The sequence below is a fragment of the Narcine bancroftii genome, chromosome 2, assembly GCF_036971445.1.
Source record: "Narcine bancroftii isolate sNarBan1 chromosome 2, sNarBan1.hap1, whole genome shotgun sequence".
NCBI lineage: Eukaryota > Metazoa > Chordata > Chondrichthyes > Torpediniformes > Narcinidae > Narcine > Narcine bancroftii.
The window spans coordinates 219,820,776-219,837,127 of NC_091470.1; the positions used below are offsets into that span (position 1 = coordinate 219,820,776).

The following is a 16,352-nucleotide window of genomic DNA, read 5'->3' on the forward strand; positions in this document are numbered from 1 at the left end:
CTTTATGGCCAAATTTGCAGATGATACGAAGGTAGATGGTGAGGAAACGAGGAGGTTGCAGGACGAAAGACAGATTAAGAGAAGGGATATGGGGCAACTCAGAGAGGGGGTGCATTTGGGGTTAAGGTAATATTGGGTGTGGGAATTGTTGGCGTATTTTATGTTTTAAATGTTGTCATACATCGAGTTTAAAAAGGGAAAACTGAGAGATGAAACTGGAGAAAAGGGGGATGGTGGTTGTGAGGAAGCAGAAATGAGATGTAAAGATATAAGATGGCCACGTTGAACTATATGACTATAAACATTAATGGAATACATAACCAAATTAAAAGGAAGAGGCTATTAAATTTACTGAAAAAAGGAAAAAATAGATGTAGCATTTGTGCAGGAAACACATTTAACTGAAGTGGAACATAGCAAATTAAAGAGAGACTGGGTAGGACATGTGAGGCAGCATCCATATAATTCAAAAGCTAGAGGTGTAGCCATATTAATCAATAAAAATGTACCAATCAAAATAGAGGAGGAAATAATAGATCAAGCAGGGATTATGTAATGATAAAGTGTCAGATATATTCAGAATTTTGGACATAAAACATACTCAAGGATTGATATGTTTTTGTTGTTGGCCCATATTCAAGGGAGAGTTAGGAAAACTATCTGATCATTCACCCCTGTTATTAGCAATAGAACTGGATGACATTCCACCAAGAACATAAAACTGGAGGTTAAACTCCATGTTACTTAAAAGGCAGGAATTTAGAGAGTTTATTTAATGCCAAATTAAAACATATTTTGAAATAAACACGGAATCAGTGAGACAAATTTATATTATGGGACGCAATGAAAGCCTTCATTAGAGGGCAAATAATAAGTTATGTAACTATGATGAAATAGGACTACAATCGGGAAATAGAGCAGTTGGAAAGAGAGATAGTAAGTACAGAAATGGAACTAGTAAAAAGGGATGATATAATGAAAAAGAGAGAATAGGCAGACAAAAAAAATACAAAACATTACAAACATACAAGGTGGAGAAGAAAATAATGAAAATAAAGCAAAAGTATTATGAACTGGGAGAAAAAAACACATCAAATATTAGCCTTGCAACTTAAAACAGAACAAACTAAAAGAACTGAATTGACATCAAGGAAAAAGGACAAACAAATTACATATAACCCAGTAGAGATTAATGAAAACTTAAAGGAATTTCATGAACAATTATACCAAACTGAGAACGAGGGGAAAGATGGTAAAATAGAAGAGCTTTTAGCTAAAATTGAACTGCCGAAATTGCAAGAAGAGGAACAAAACAAACTGATAAAACCATTTGAAATAGAGGAAGTACAGGATATATTAAAAAAGCTGCAAATAAAACACCAGGAGAGGATGGATTTCCAATATAATTTTATAAAACATTTAAAGAGTTATTAATTCCTCCTCTCCTGGAAGTAATGAACCAGATAGAAGAAACACAAAACTTGCCAGATTCATGTAAGACAGCAATAATTCTCTTTCTTTGGCTTGGCTTCACGGACGAAGATTTATGAAGGGGTAATGTCCACGTCAGATGCAGGCTCGTTTGTGGCTGACAAGTCCGATGCGGGACAGGCAGACACGGTTGCAGCGGTTGCAAGGGAAAAATGGTTGGTAGGGGTTGGGTGTTGGATTTTTCATCCTTTGTCTTTTGTCAGTGAGGTGGGCTCTGTGGTCTTCTTCAAAGGAGGTTGATGCCCGCCGAACTGTGAGGCGCCAAGATGCACGGTTTGAGGCGATATCAGCCCACTGGTGGTGGTCAATGTGGCAGGCACCAAGAGATTTCTTTAGGCAGTCCTTGTACCTCTTCTTTGGTGCACCTCTGTCACGGTGGCCAGTGGAGAGCTCAACATATAATACGATCTTGGGAAGGCGATGGTCCTCCATTCTGGAGTCATGACCTACCCAGCGCAGTTGGATCTTCAGCAGCGTGGATTCGATGCTGTCGGCCTCTGCCATCTCGAGTACTTCGATGTTGGTGATGAAGTCGCTCCAATGAATGTTGAGGATGGAGCGGAGACAACGCTGGTGGAAGCGTTCTAGGAGCCATAGGTGATGCCGGTAGAGGACCCATGATTCGGAGCCGAACAGGAGTGTGGGTATGACAACGGCTCTGTATGCGCTAATCTTTGTGAGATTTTTCAGTTGGTTGTTTTTCCAGACTCTTTTGTGTAGTCTTCCAAAGGCACTATTTGCCTTGGCGAGTCTGTTGTCTATCTCGTTGTCGATCCTTGCATCCGATGAAATGGTGCAGCCGAGATAGGTAAACTGGTTGACCGTTTTGAGTTTTGTGTGCCCGATGGAGATGTAGGGGGGCTGGTAGTCATGGTGGGGAGCTGGCTGACGGCTGACTTGCAGGCCAAACATTTTGGCAGTTTCCGCAAAACAGGACGTCAAGCGCTGAAGAGCTGGCTCTGAATAGACAACTAAAGCAGCATCGTCTGCAAAGAGTAGTTCACGGACAAGTTGCTCTTGTGTCTTGGTGTGAGCTTGCAGGCGCCTCAGATTGAAGACATTGCCATCCGTGCGGTACTGGATGTAAACAGCGTCTTCATTGTTGAGGTCTTTCGTGGCTTGTTTCAGCATCATGCTGAAGATTGAAAAGAGGGTTGGTGCGAAAACGCAGCCTTGCTTCACGCCATTGTTAATGGAGAAGGGTTCAGAGAGCTCATTGCTGTATCTGACCCGACCTTGTTGGTTTTCATGCAGTTGGATAACCACGTTGAGGAACTTGGGGGGGCATCGGAGGCGCTCTAGTATTTCCCAAAGCTCTTTCCTGCTCATGGTGTCGAATGCTTTTGTGAGGTCAACAAAGGTGATGTAGAGTCCTTTGTTTTGTTCTCTGCACTTTTCTTGGAGCTGTCTGAGGGCAAAGACCATGTCAGTAGTTCCTCTGTTTGCGTGAAAGCAAATTACAGTAATACCAAAGACAGGGAAGCATCCATTAACACCAGCATCATATAGACCAATATCTCTACTTAACTCAGATTATAAGATAATAGCAAAATTATTAGCAAACAAATTAGCCGATTGTGTACCAAAAATAGTAAAACAAGATCAAACTGGATTTATTAAGAAAAGACGAACAGCGGATAATGCCCGTAAACTTATTAATCTAATTCATGCAGTTCAAGGAAATAAGAAACCAACAGTGGCTGTTGCTTTAGACGCAGAAAAAGCCTTTGATAGAGTAAAATGGAACTATTTATGAAAAGTATTACAGAGGTTCAATCTGCCAGAAAAATATATTAATTGGATAATGGACCATTGGCGAAGGTAACAGTAAGTGGATATGTATTGAGCTAATTTAAATTAAGTAGGTCAACTGGATTGGAATGTCCATTATCCCCCCCCCCTCATTGTTCGCCTTAACAATAGAACCATTGGCTGAACTGATAAGAACAGAAAATAAAATAAAAGGGATAAAAATAAAGGAGTATAAATGCAGCTTATTTGCAGATGACATCATAGTATACCTAACAGAACCAGAAATATCAATAAAAGAATTACATAAGAAATTGAAGGAGTATGGAGAAATATCGGGGTACAAGATCAAAGCAAATAAAAGTGAAGTGATCCCAATGAGTAACGCAGATTATACAGAATTTAAATGGCAAACACAAGCAATCCGATATCTAGGTATCAGTTTAGATAATAACTTAAGCCACTTGTACAAACTAAATTATCAGCCACTAATAAAGAAATTGCAGGAGGACTTAGAACATTGGAATGAATTACCGCTAACGTTGATAGGGAGGTTAAATTGCATTAAAATGAATGTTTTCCCAAGGATACAATACTTATTTCAATCGTTGCTAATTCCCTTAACAGAGAAATTCGTTAATGAACTAAAGAGAATAGTAAGGAAATTCTTGTGGAAAGAGAGGAATCCAAGGGTAGCATTAGATAAATTAACAGAGAGGTATAACCAAGGTGGTTTGCAGTTCCCAAACTTAAAATATTATTATAGAGCCGCACAATTAAGGTATTTATCAGGTTTTTACCAGACAAGGGAAAAACCAGACTGGACTAAGATAGAACTAGATAAAATAGGGAGAAGGTACTTTACATATACTTTATAAGTTGAAGGAAAAGCTGGTGCAATATAAAAACTCACCAGTACTGCATCATTACTTAATATATGGAAGAAGATCCACTTAGAAAGGAAAAAAAACAAATGACCAAATACCAAAATTGTTATTGACACAAAACCCATTAATCCCTTTTACAATAGATAACCTTTCCTTTAGAGAATGGGAGAGAAAAGTAATCAAAAGAATAGAAAATTGTTTTTTGAGAAATATTTATTAACAGTTGAACAGTTGAAGTACAAATATGGAATAACTCATGGTACAATGTTTGCATATCATCAATTGAAAGCTTATTTAAAGGATAAATTGGGAAATAGATAGAAATTGCCAGAAGGAAGCAGCTTTGAATATGTGATTATAGACACAATGATAATTAAAAGATTTATAACGAACATGTACATTAAGCTGCAAAATAAGGAAAATGATGAAATAAGCTATAAACCCAAACAAAAGTGGGAAAAAGATTTAAACATAAAAGATAAAAAATGAAGCATGGGAAAAGTTATGTTCTGGTACTGTGAAGAATACAATAAACACAAGGTTACGCATGATACAGTATAATTGGTTACGCAGGTTAAATATCACGCCTCAAAAGTTAAAAGAATGGGATGCAACATTATCAGATAGATGTTTTTGCTGTAAGAAGGTAATGGGAACAACAGTACATGCAATTTGGGCATGTACGAAAGTGAAAATGTTTTGGGAAGATCTAAATCAGATATTAAATAAAATCACAGAAAATAACATACCAAAAAATCCAGAGATCTTTCTTTTAAGTAACATAAGAAGTAATGAATTAGGCCTCAAATTGGATAAAGCACAAAAAAGATTCATTATGATCGCCTTAGCAGTAGCAAAAAGTGTATAATGTTAACTTGGAAAATGGAAGAGAGCCTGAGAATACAGCAATGGTACATGGAAATGAATAAATGTATTCCATTGGAAAAAAAAACATATAATTTAAAAAATAAAGTCACATTATTTGAACAAATTTGGGAACCATGAATGGAACATAACAGCCCTCCATGCCCTAAAATGATAAAACAAAACGACTTGTTTCAGTGTGTAAAAGTAGATGACACATTTTTCTTGTTTATTTTTCTTTGTGTGAAGACATTGTTTTATGGGTTTATTGTATTATATGTTGAATATTTATTGATTTTGGAGGGGGAGGGAGGGTAGGGGGGATAAAAGGAAGAAAATGCATATGTGTATATTTAATGACAAACATTTGTATATATTTTGGTGTGTAAAATTAAAAAAAAATTAAAAAAAGACAGATTAAGAGAATGGGCAGAGAAGTGGTAAGAAAATATAATGTTGTAAAATGTATGTTCGTGTACTTCGGTAGAATAAATGAATGGGCAGACTTTTTTTAAATGGGGAGTAAATTGCAAATACCCAGATGCAAATGGACCTGGGAGTCCTTGTTCAGGATAGTCTGAAAGTAAACTTGCATGCTGACTCAGTGGTGAAGAAGGCAAATGTCATGCTGACATTCATTTCAAGAGGAACAGAACATAAGAGCAGGGATGTGATGTTGAGGCTTTATAAAGCACCTGTGAGACCTCACAGAGGATTGTGAGCAATTTTGGGCTCATCTAAGAAAGGATGTGCTGACATCGGAGAAAGTCGGAGGAGATTTATAAGGATGATTCTGGGAATGAATGGGTTATCGTATCTTCTTTGGCTTGGCTTCGCGGACGAAGATTTATGGAGGGGGTAAATGTCCACGTCAGCTGCAGGCTCGTTTGTGGCTGACAAGTCCGATGCGGGACAGGCAGACACGGTTGCAGCGGTTGCAGTGGAAAATTGGTGGGTTGGGGTTGGGTGTTGGGTTTTTCCTCCTTTGCCTTTTGTCAGTGAGGTGGGCTCTGCGGTCTTCTTCAAAGGAGGTTGCTGCCCGCCAAACTGTGAGGCGCCAAGATGCATGGTTTGAGGCGATATCAGTCCACCGGCGGTGGTCAATGTGGCAGGCACCAAGAGATTTCTTTAGGCAGTCCTTGTACCTTTTCTTTGGTGCACACTATAAGGAGTGTTCAAATGCTCTTGGCCTGAACAAGTTTGGTATTTAGAATGAGGGGGGATCTCACTGAAACATTTCAAATGTTGAAAGGCGTGGACAGAGCAGATGTATCAAGGTTGTTTCCCACCAGTAGGATAAATCGGTTCTTGATTTGCCAGACCATCCAGTTACCGGGAGAAGGCCGGGCAGTGGGGGGCGATGATTAAATGGCAGGGCAGACTGGATGGGCTGAATAGCCTATTTCTGCTCCGACTGGTCCCAGGCCCCAAATATTGACAGTTCTCCCTCTGACACTGCTCAACCCGACCTGAGTTCCTCCGGCTGATCGTGTATGTTGCTCCAACTTCCAGCATCAGTCCCGTGTCCCTCCCCCCCTCCCCGAGTCTCAGTGACCCCATCAAATGCCCTCCGAGGTTTCCCCTCCCCGACCCACTGCGGGGAAGTATGCAGTTGCCTTCCCTCGCTGCACCTCTTGAGGGATGTGGGAGCAAAACCCTGAGGGCTGCGACACCCCCCTCCCCCCCACCCCGGGTCCGTGGGGGCCTGTGCGTGAGCGGAGCGGCTGGCGGTCGCCTCCGGAGAAACGAAAGTTACACACTTGGCTGGTGTCGGAGGTGCGTCGGCTAAGTTTTGTTTTCCCGTCCGTGACGCGCTGACCAGAGCCGCCCGCAGCCGTTCAGCGGGCAGAAGGGACAGTCGCTGCCGGGAACGGAGTACCGGGGGACCAGGTGAGCGGGGCTGCCCACCCGGTACTCGCCTCTCTCCCCCACCACCCACGGGGCTCGCGTGGTCCCTGGACCACCCCCCACCACTTGCTCATCTCGCATGGGCTGCGCAACTGCTGGTGTCCCCCCTCCCCACCCCAGCTCAGCTACCTGCAGTTTCACTCGCTGCTCATGGGGCACCTTGCAAGTTCCCCCTTCGGTGCTTGGATGTGGCGTCTTCTGCTTTGGGGGTGGGAAATTCAGCGCAGCCTCTCCCTCCCGCTCTCTCTCTGTCGCCTTTGCTTTCTTTTTTAAAAAAGGGAAGTCTGCAGGCGCTGTGTCGACTGCACAAGAGCACTGGAGACTTTCTCCAGCTCGTTCCAGCATTTCTGTGGGTTGGTTGGGCCACGCCACTGTTTTCGAAGTTGCGGGCCTTAAGTTTGCCCACATCAGCTGTGATTTCACATCTCCATTTTAAATGATGTTCTTTCCAATGCTTTCACATTTCTTGGTGTAGAACCTAACCGATCTCGCCTTTCTGATTTAGAGTTCACAAGCTTGAAGAACCAGCATTATTGAGAAAAGGTCTGGAAGCAAACCAACAGAGAAGAAAGAGACTGGAGTTTTGAGAGCTCAGTCTGAGGACAGCAAGTTCTCAACCAAGGTAACTAGTTTGTTTTGCCAGTATTAAAGCAAAATGACTCGTGCTTGTTGTTTCTGGCTCCATTTGGTTTGGGTACTGCTTGTTAATGGCACGGTCACAAAGATGAGGACAACTGTGGTTAGATTTCAGATTTATTGCCAGAGTTCCATGCGTGTCATCACATACAACCCTTTTTTTTAAATTTTTTTAATTTTTCACACCATAAATCACATTAGCCATGATATACACTATTTCTTTTTCACACATATACAGTGACTTTTTCTCCCCCCCCCCTTCCTCCCAACCCACCCCCCCCCCCTCATCCATTTTAGGTATAGAATCTAGGTTGCATTAAGCCAGTCAGACAATGTTGTCATTCAACAAAAATACACCAGAAATTCTACTGAGTCCATTCTTTTCTTTCCTTCTCCTTCCATCAACTTAGGTAATGTTTGTCCCCGGTAGGTTTTCGCTATTGTATTTAATGTAAGGCTCCCATACTTGTTCGAATATTTCAATATTATTTCTTAACCTATATGTTATTTTTTCTAATGGAATCCATTTATTCATTTAAATTTAGTAGTTTCTTCCTTTTAATTTGGTTATGTATTCCATTAATATTTAAAGTCATATAGTTCAGCGTAGCCCTTTTATATTTTGCTTATCTTCTCTTTCCGTTTTTCCATCATTACCTTTCCTCCTTTTCCATTTCTGTTTTCTTATTTTCAACTCTTTATAAGACAACATTCCTACAACATCCAACATTTTCCTTATTCTCCTATTTCTATCTTATTTATCCCCAATCTCCCCTTCCCCTCCTGAGTTGTCCTTTATCCCTTGTCGGACAACCACATCTCCCCTCTCCATTTGGATTTGCGAATCCACTCGCAAGCGTCAACTGATTTTGCAGTGACCGCTATTTCCCCCCACCCCGCCCCCCCCCAGAAAAGATTTCACTTTTCATATGTCACAAAGGTCACTCTTTTAATTCCCTCCTTATTCTCTCTATTCCATTACCTTCCCTTATTAATTCTTGTCTATACTATCTATATTTTCCACTAAGTACAGTTACATTCACGTATGCACATTGTCTCTATTCACTCTTATACCTCTTTACCCGCATACATATCAATCGTGATCATTTTTACTCTCATTACCCGTCTTCCTCCCTCAGTCTATTTTTGTAATTGTTCTGCAAATTTTCGTGCTTCTTCTGAATCCGAGAATAGTCTGTTTTGATGTCCTGGAATAAATATTTTCAATACCGCTGGATGCTTTAGTATAAATTTATACCCTTTCTTCCATAAAATCGCCTTTGCTGTATTGAACTCTTTTCTCTTCTTTAGGAGTTCAAAACTTATATCTGGATAAATGAAGATTTTTTTGCCCTTTATACTCCAGTGGTTTGTTGCCCTCTCTTACTTTTTCCATTGTCTTCTCCAGTACCTTTTCTCTTGTAGTATATCTTAGGAATTTTACTACAATAGATCTTGGTTTTTGTTGTGGTTGTGGTTTAGAGGCCAATACTCTATGTGCCCTTTCTATTTCCATTTCTTGCGGTAGTTCTGGACATCCTAGGGTCTTAGGGATCCACTCTTTTATAAACTCCCTCATATTCTTGCCTTCTTCATCTTCCTTAAGGCCCACTATCTTTATGTTATTTCTTCTGTTATAATTTTCCATTGTATCTATTTTTTGAGCTAGTGGTTCTTGTGTCTCTTTAGTTTTTTTATTAGATTCCTCCAATTTCTTTTTTAAATCTTCTACCTCCATTTCTGCGGCTACTGCCCGCTCTTCCATCTTGTCCATTTTCTTTCCCATTTCTGTTAAGGTCATCTCTATTTTATTCATTTTCTCTTCTGTGTTGTTTATTCTTTTTCTTAAATCATTAAATTCCTGTGTTTGCCATTCTTTAAATGACTCCATGTATCCTTTAATAAGAGAAAGTACCTTCTTTATCTTGCCTTTCTTTTCTTCTTCTATTTCACTGTACTCTTCCTCTTCCTCTTCTTCTTCCTTTGGGTTGGCCATCTGTTGTTTCTTCGTTGCCCTTTCCTTCTCTTCTTTCTTGTTTCTATTGTCTTATGTGGTCTCTTCTTGCTGCAGGTGTTCTGCAGCTGTCGTTGCCGGCTGTGGAGATCGACTCCCCAGCTGGTCCCCCCTCCTGTCGGTGTGTTTTTTTTTCATGCGCGGTTGCGCACTTTTACTCGGCTCAGCGAGCCATTTTTGTAGTCCATTCTTTACCGACCTGAGGGAGCGGGTTTCTCTCTCCGCAGCGGGCCTCTTCGGACAGGTAAGGCCTTCACCTTTTTCCTCCTTTGTCTTCTCTTCCTCTCTTCTTACCGTTGCTTTCGATTTTTCTTTTTTTGTCGCCATCTTCTTTCCACCTTTATACTCACTTTTCTGTAACTTTTATTTCTGTGCCTTTGTGTTTTCCTTTGTTTTTCCCGACTTTTCTGGAGAGGGCTGGAGTTCACCGTCCGGCCACTACTCCATCACGTGACTCCCTCCATCACATACAACCCTGAGGTACTTTTTCCTCTAGGTGCGGCAGAATTGCCTCAGTGCAATAAAAACTGTACACAGCATATACATGTAAACAGATAACGATGGCAAACAAACTGCAATACAAAGGAAATTTAAAAAACAATTAAGTGCACAATGTAAGAGTTCTTAAAGGAGTCCCTGATTGAATTTGTTGTCGAGGAATCTGATGGTGGAGGGGTAGCAGCTGTTCCTGAACCTTATGGTGTGAGTCTTGTGGGACCGATACCTCTCTCCTGATGGCAGGAGTGAGAACTGAGCATGCGCTGGGCAATGTGGATCCTTGGTGATTGCTGCTGCTCTCCGACAGCAGCGTTCCCTGCCGTTGTTCTCGTTAAGGGGGAGGGTTTTGCTTGTGATGTCCTGGGCTGCGTCCACTACCTTTTGGAGGGTTTTGCGCTCAGGCATATTGGTGTCTCCGTACCTGACCATGATACAGCTGGTCAGCACACATTCCACCAGACCTCTCTAGAAATTTGCCAGGGTTGCTGGTACCAAACCTCTAAAAACTCGTGAAGAAGTAGAGGCGCTGACGTGCTTTCTTCACAATGCCGTTAGTGTGTTGGGTCCTGCAAAGTAGTGTGATTTGCTCACCCTCTCCACCTCTGATCCCCCCAGTGGTTATTGGATTGTATACCTCTGTATTTCCCTTCCTGACGTCAACAATTAGCTCCTTAGTTTTGTTGGTATTAAGCTCTTTCAGGTGGCAAATTGCCCCGCATGTAAAGCTACATGTTTAAGTAATATGCGGCTGTCTTGAAGCCACCTGAATGTGCAGGAGGTACTCTTGAGGCGAGCTATGTAACCCTCCTCTGAGAGGAATAATCGGCTCAGCTCAGTGGCTCCTCCAGCCACCTGAATGCAGCTGGCTGAAAGCGAATGTTAAAGGGTCAGGCTGCTGATCACAGCTGACACTGGGCAGGAGCCGGAGTGTGCTGGTAGCTGCTTCACCCTTTTTCACATTCACACCCGAGTGCACTATCTCCAGTTGCTTTCTCCCCACCCGCTTGATCTGCCTGTCACCAACACCATTTGTCGCTCCAGCTTCACTTCACTTCCTTCCTCCTGTCAGAGTGCAGTTTTCTAGCCCTCTGTCCCTTTTTCCCATCACCTGTTAGCTCCTTTCTTTTTACTCATCATCTGCCAGCTCGTGCTCCTCCCCTTCTCCACACGCCCCCCACCCACCCAGATTATAGAATATTAGAGCGCAGTTGATTCTTTAGCCCACGATGTTGTGCCAACTTATCCATGTGCCTGCCTAAGAATTTTTTTAATGTTCCAATATACCAGACTCTATCACCCCTGGCAATGCATTCCACATACCCACTACTCTTTATATAAAAAAACACACACACACCTGATGTCTCCCCGAATGTTCCTCCCCTCACCTTAAACAGATGTCTGCCAGTCATTGCTACTGTCACCTTGGGGAAAAGGGTGCTGGCTGTCCACCCCATCATGTAGTCCTCTAGTAAAACTCCTTTCATCTTTGCTCCAAAGAGAAAAGCCCTAACTCAATAAAACCCTCTCTAATCCTGGCATCACCCTGGTAAATCTCCACTGCATCTTTTCCAATGCTTCCACATCCTTCCTGTAATGAGGTGACCAGAATTGAACACAATTTTCCAAGTGTGTCTAACCAGTGTTTTATAGAGCTACAACATTGTTATATATATTAACGATCTGGAAGTCGGGGTGGAGAATTGGATAAGCAAGTTTGCGGATGATACAAAGATTGGTGGTGTTGTGGACAGTGAGGAAGATTACCGTAGATTAAAAGGTGATTTAGGAAGGCTGGAGGTGTGGGCTGAGAAATTGCTGATGGAATTTAATACAGATAAGTGTAAGGTGTTACATTTTGGAAGGCAAATCTAAATAGGTCATATGAATTAAATGGTAGGCTACTGAGATGTGCAGAGCAACAAAGGGATTTAGGAGTGATGGTAAATAGTACCCTCAAGGCTGATACTCAGGTAGATGGTGTGGTGAAGAAGGCATTTGGAATGTTGGCCTTCATAAATCGGAGTATTGAATTCAAGAGTAGGGAGGTTATGATGAAATTGTACAAGGCATTGGTGAGGCCAAATTTGAAGTACTGTGTACAGTTTTGGTCACCAAATTATAGGAAAGATATAAACAAAATAGAGAGAGTAGAGAGAAGGTTCACGAGAATGTTGACAGGATTTCAAGGTTTGAATTACAGGGAAAGGTTGTGCAGACTGGGGCTTTTTTCTCTGAAGCGTAGAAGATTGAGGGGGGACTTGATAGAGGTGTTTAAAATTTTAAAAGGGACAGACAGTAAATGTGGATAGGCTTTTTCAATTAAGAGTGGGGGAGATTCAAACTAGAGGGCATGGTTTAAAATTGAAGGAGGAAAATTATAAGGGGAACATGAGGGGAAATTTCTTTACGCAAAGGGTGGTAGGGATGTGGAATGAGCTTCCTGCAGACGTGGTTGAGGCGGGATCATTGGTTACATTTAAGGAAAGACTGGATAGTTACATGGAGAGGAGAGGACTGGAGGGGTATGGACTGGTCAGTGGGACTAGGAGGGTGGGGATTTGTTACGGCATGGACAAGTAGGGCCGGACTGGCCTGTTCTGTGCTGTAAGTGGTTATATATGGTTATTACCTCTCAATTCTTGAACTCAATCCCCTGACTAATAAACCTTTTTAATTACCTGAGCATTCTGCACAGTAACCTTGAGAGATATGTGGATTTGGACCCAAAGGTCCCTCTGTTCTGCACTGTAAAGAATCCTGCCAGTGGGGCAAACCTATCCAGAACCTCAGGGAAATGGTCTCTAAACATCCTTCACATCTGTGCTTTCTCCTGTGAACATCTGTTCCAAATTTACTCTCCCAAGCTCCTTATCCCATTGTATTTAGCCCTTCCACAATTAAACACTATACCATTTTGTCTACTCCTCTCCTTGTTCATAGCTATATTAAAGCTCAGAGAGTCACCAGAATTCTCCCCCACTGAGAGGTCTGTCTCCTGAGCTGATTCATTACCCATCATCCTCCAGTCAGCTGGTCCATATACTGTATTAGGACTCCTTCGTGGACACACCTAACAAATTCTGTCCCATCTTTCCCTCTTGCACTGAGGAGGTACCAGTCAATATTGGGGAAAAGCATGTCTCCCTTTGTAACAGCTCTGTTATTTTTGCACCCTTTGCAGAATTTTCCTCCTATCTGCTCCTCAGTGTCTTGAGGGATATTTGGGGACCTGTAGAGTACTCCCAAATCAAGGATCACTCCCTTCCTGTTTCTGACTTCCGCCCACACTGATTCAGTAGACAATCCCTCCACAATGTTTTTCCTTTCTGCAACTGTGATACTATCCCTCATTGCTAATACTACTTCCCTCCCTCTTTTTCTTCCCATCCTATCCCTTTCAAAGCGTCTAAACTCCAGGTTCATCTGGCTGCATCAGCTAATCCTGTCCTTGTGAGAGCCAAATCTCTGTAATGGCCACAACATTGTAATGCCATATACTAATCCATGCTCTAAGTTCATCTCCCTTATAACTCATACTTGCATTGAAGTGGACACATTTCAATCCTTCCAGCTGACTACATATATGCTCCTGCAACTGCCTGTCCTTTCTTATAATCTCACTGCACATTGCATCAACCTTTCCACCATCTGCTTTATTCTCTTCCTTATCATTCTGGTTCCCATCCCCCTGCAAACTCCCCAACAACTCTGACAAAGCTCTTTGCCAGAATATTGAATCTCTTGCAGTACAGGTGTAACCCATCTTTTTTGTAAAGGTCATACCTTTCCCAGAAGAGATCCCAGTGATCCTGAAACCCTTCCCCCTGCACCAGTCATACAGCAACCCATTCATCTGCCATGTCATCCTTTTCTTACCCTCACTAACCCTTGAGGTCCTGAGCTTCTTACCTAGCCCCCTGTCGTCTCTCTTCAGAACCTCATCTGTTTTCCTCCCTATGTCGCTGATACCAATATGTACCATGACTTGTGGCAGCTCACCCTCCCTTTTCAGGATGCCATGGACCCAATCTGAGACATCCCTGCGAGGCAACGAACCATCTTTTGTGTCTGTAGAATCTCCTGTTTTCTCCTCTAACTATTGAATCCCCTATCACAACCTCTCTCATGCCACTTTCAGGTGCATTCTCCGCCAAGAATGCACCTGCAGAAGCAGATACAGCCCTGTGAAATGGTCTTATAGGTGGCAGCCCTGAAAGCGCTGCGCTGCCCATCTGACAGGGACAGCTGCAGGAGAGGCGCCTTGAAGCACACTCCGGCTCCTGTCAGCGCGAGACGTCGGGGCAGCCGGCCCCCAGCAGTCGGTTTCAGGCAGCTGCATTCAAGTGCCTCGAGGGACTGCTCAGTTGCGGAGATTATACCTCCCGGAGGAGGGTTGGTGAGTACTCCTCCGAGCTGCATCAGGCTTTTTCAGGTAGCTTCCCGACAGGCGCATTCGGGTAGAATATGTGGCTTTACATCGGGGTATTCTGCCCACCTGAAAGGGGCTCAATCACTGCAACTTTGTCCTGGTAGGTTATTCCCCAGCCCCCCCCCAACAGTATCCAAAGCAGTATACTTATTATTGAACTCAACAACCACAGGGCTACCCTGCACTGCCTGCCTGCTTTTGCTTTCCCTTTCCTGACAGTCACCTAGCTTCCTGCCTCCTGCAATTTCAGTGTGACTGCATCTCTGTAGCTCTTATCTATGAACTCTTCATTTTCCCGGACGAGCTGAAGGTCATTGAATTGCAGCTCCAGTTCTTACCATGGTCTGTGAGGAGATGCAACACAACACACCTTGTGCAGATGTATCTATCAGGGATGCCAAGTCTCCCAGAATTCCCACCTCTCAAGAGACCTCTCAAGAGACACTCCACTAACCCTCTTGCATTCTGATTACTTTATCTGGCACTAATACTCGGTCAAAGAATAAATAATAATAAAATCTCAACAGTCATCCCTTAAGCTGCTTTCAGGTGCTCGGACGCAGATAATACGCCAGCAAACACGGCTGTGGGAGTGTAGCTGGGACATTCAGGTGGCCATGGAGAACGTGCCAGCTGAAGGAGAGCTGCGTCTGAGCAAACGCCAGCTCCTGTGGACTGTGGCCGTAGTCCCACTGCTACTTTCAGGTGCAACGGGGAATTCTCGGAACCGGAGATTATACCTACAGGAGGAGGGTTAGTAAGTGCTCCTCCTGGCTGGGTTCTCCACTTTCAGGTGGCTACCTGACAGCCGCATTGGAGTACATTAGGCAGCTTTACATCAGGGTATTTTGGCCACTGAAAGTGCTTTTATTCTCTGCCTCTTCTCACCAAAACCTGAACTCACTACTCTTAACTTTGGCCCACTCATACAATGGCTGCTCCGCTTATACCTCTGACCTTCTTCAACACTCCCCCTCTCGCTCAGTGTAGCTGGAAAACACTCCGACCATTTATCCAGGCCTCATCCCGGTTCTTCCAAATCCTGATGGAAGAGTTTTCGGCCAAAAATGTCATCTGTCGGTTGCTTTCTATGGATGCTGCCTCTGACTCGCTGAGTTCCTCCAGCACTTCGTGCTTTGCTCGAAAAGGGGGTGAGGATGAGCTGGGGACTCGGTGGAGGTTAGATGGGAAAGGAGACAAAAAAGAGCAGGAGGGTTGGAGGAAAAGGGGAACGGGTACTTATGACCTGATATGAGAAAGTTCCATGTTTGTACCATTGCGCTGCAGGCACCCCAGGCAGAATATTTGCGTTGTTTCTCGAGTTTATGTTGGAACTCACTATGGTGGTGGAGAAGGCTTGGGACTCAGATGGCGGGAATAGGAAGGGGAACTGAATTGTCATGCAGTCAGGAACTTGGGATGGCCATTGAAGACAGAGCAAAATGGTCCCTTGGTCTGCGTTTGACCTGACCAATGTAGAGGAGGCTGATCTTGTCATCAAACCTGCAGATAAAGGCAGAGCTATCATGGTCTGATAAACTGACCTCTCTACTTTGCAGAGACCAGATACCAACTTCGTTACCTCCCCCTAACTAGTCCTGGACCATGACCCCAACAACGAACACCAGGCCCATTGTCTTCCCACATGGGCACAAATCTCGTTACACTAGACCTCTCGTCTGTAGTCTCCATCCTTATGGCTGCCAAACCCCGGACTTGGCGCTTGCACCCATTCTCCAAGATCTACAAACAGGACCACCCAGGCAGGCCCATTGTTTTCACCTGCTCTTAACCCGCTGAACCAATATCCTTGTATCTGAACTCTTTCCTCTTCCCTTGTCCAATCCCTTCCCACTCACATACAGGGTAACTCCCA

The 16,352-nt window shown here is 43.3% G+C and overlaps 1 protein-coding gene across 2 annotated transcripts in view; it reads left to right on the plus strand.

Annotated features, from left to right (window-relative positions):
• LOC138755085 (TPR and ankyrin repeat-containing protein 1-like) overlaps positions 1 to 16,352 on the plus strand; it is a 112,733-nt gene that overhangs the window by 4,840 nt on the left and 91,541 nt on the right. Inside the window, exons 1-2 of one of the 2 annotated variants that reach the window (XM_069920321.1) lie at positions 6,621 to 6,881; positions 7,405 to 7,521. The gene's annotated coding sequence lies outside the window, so the exon portion shown is untranslated. Of the gene's footprint in view, positions 1 to 6,620; positions 6,882 to 7,404; positions 7,522 to 16,352 lie in introns of those variants that run through there. The other variant, XM_069920322.1, reaches the window with a different exon arrangement.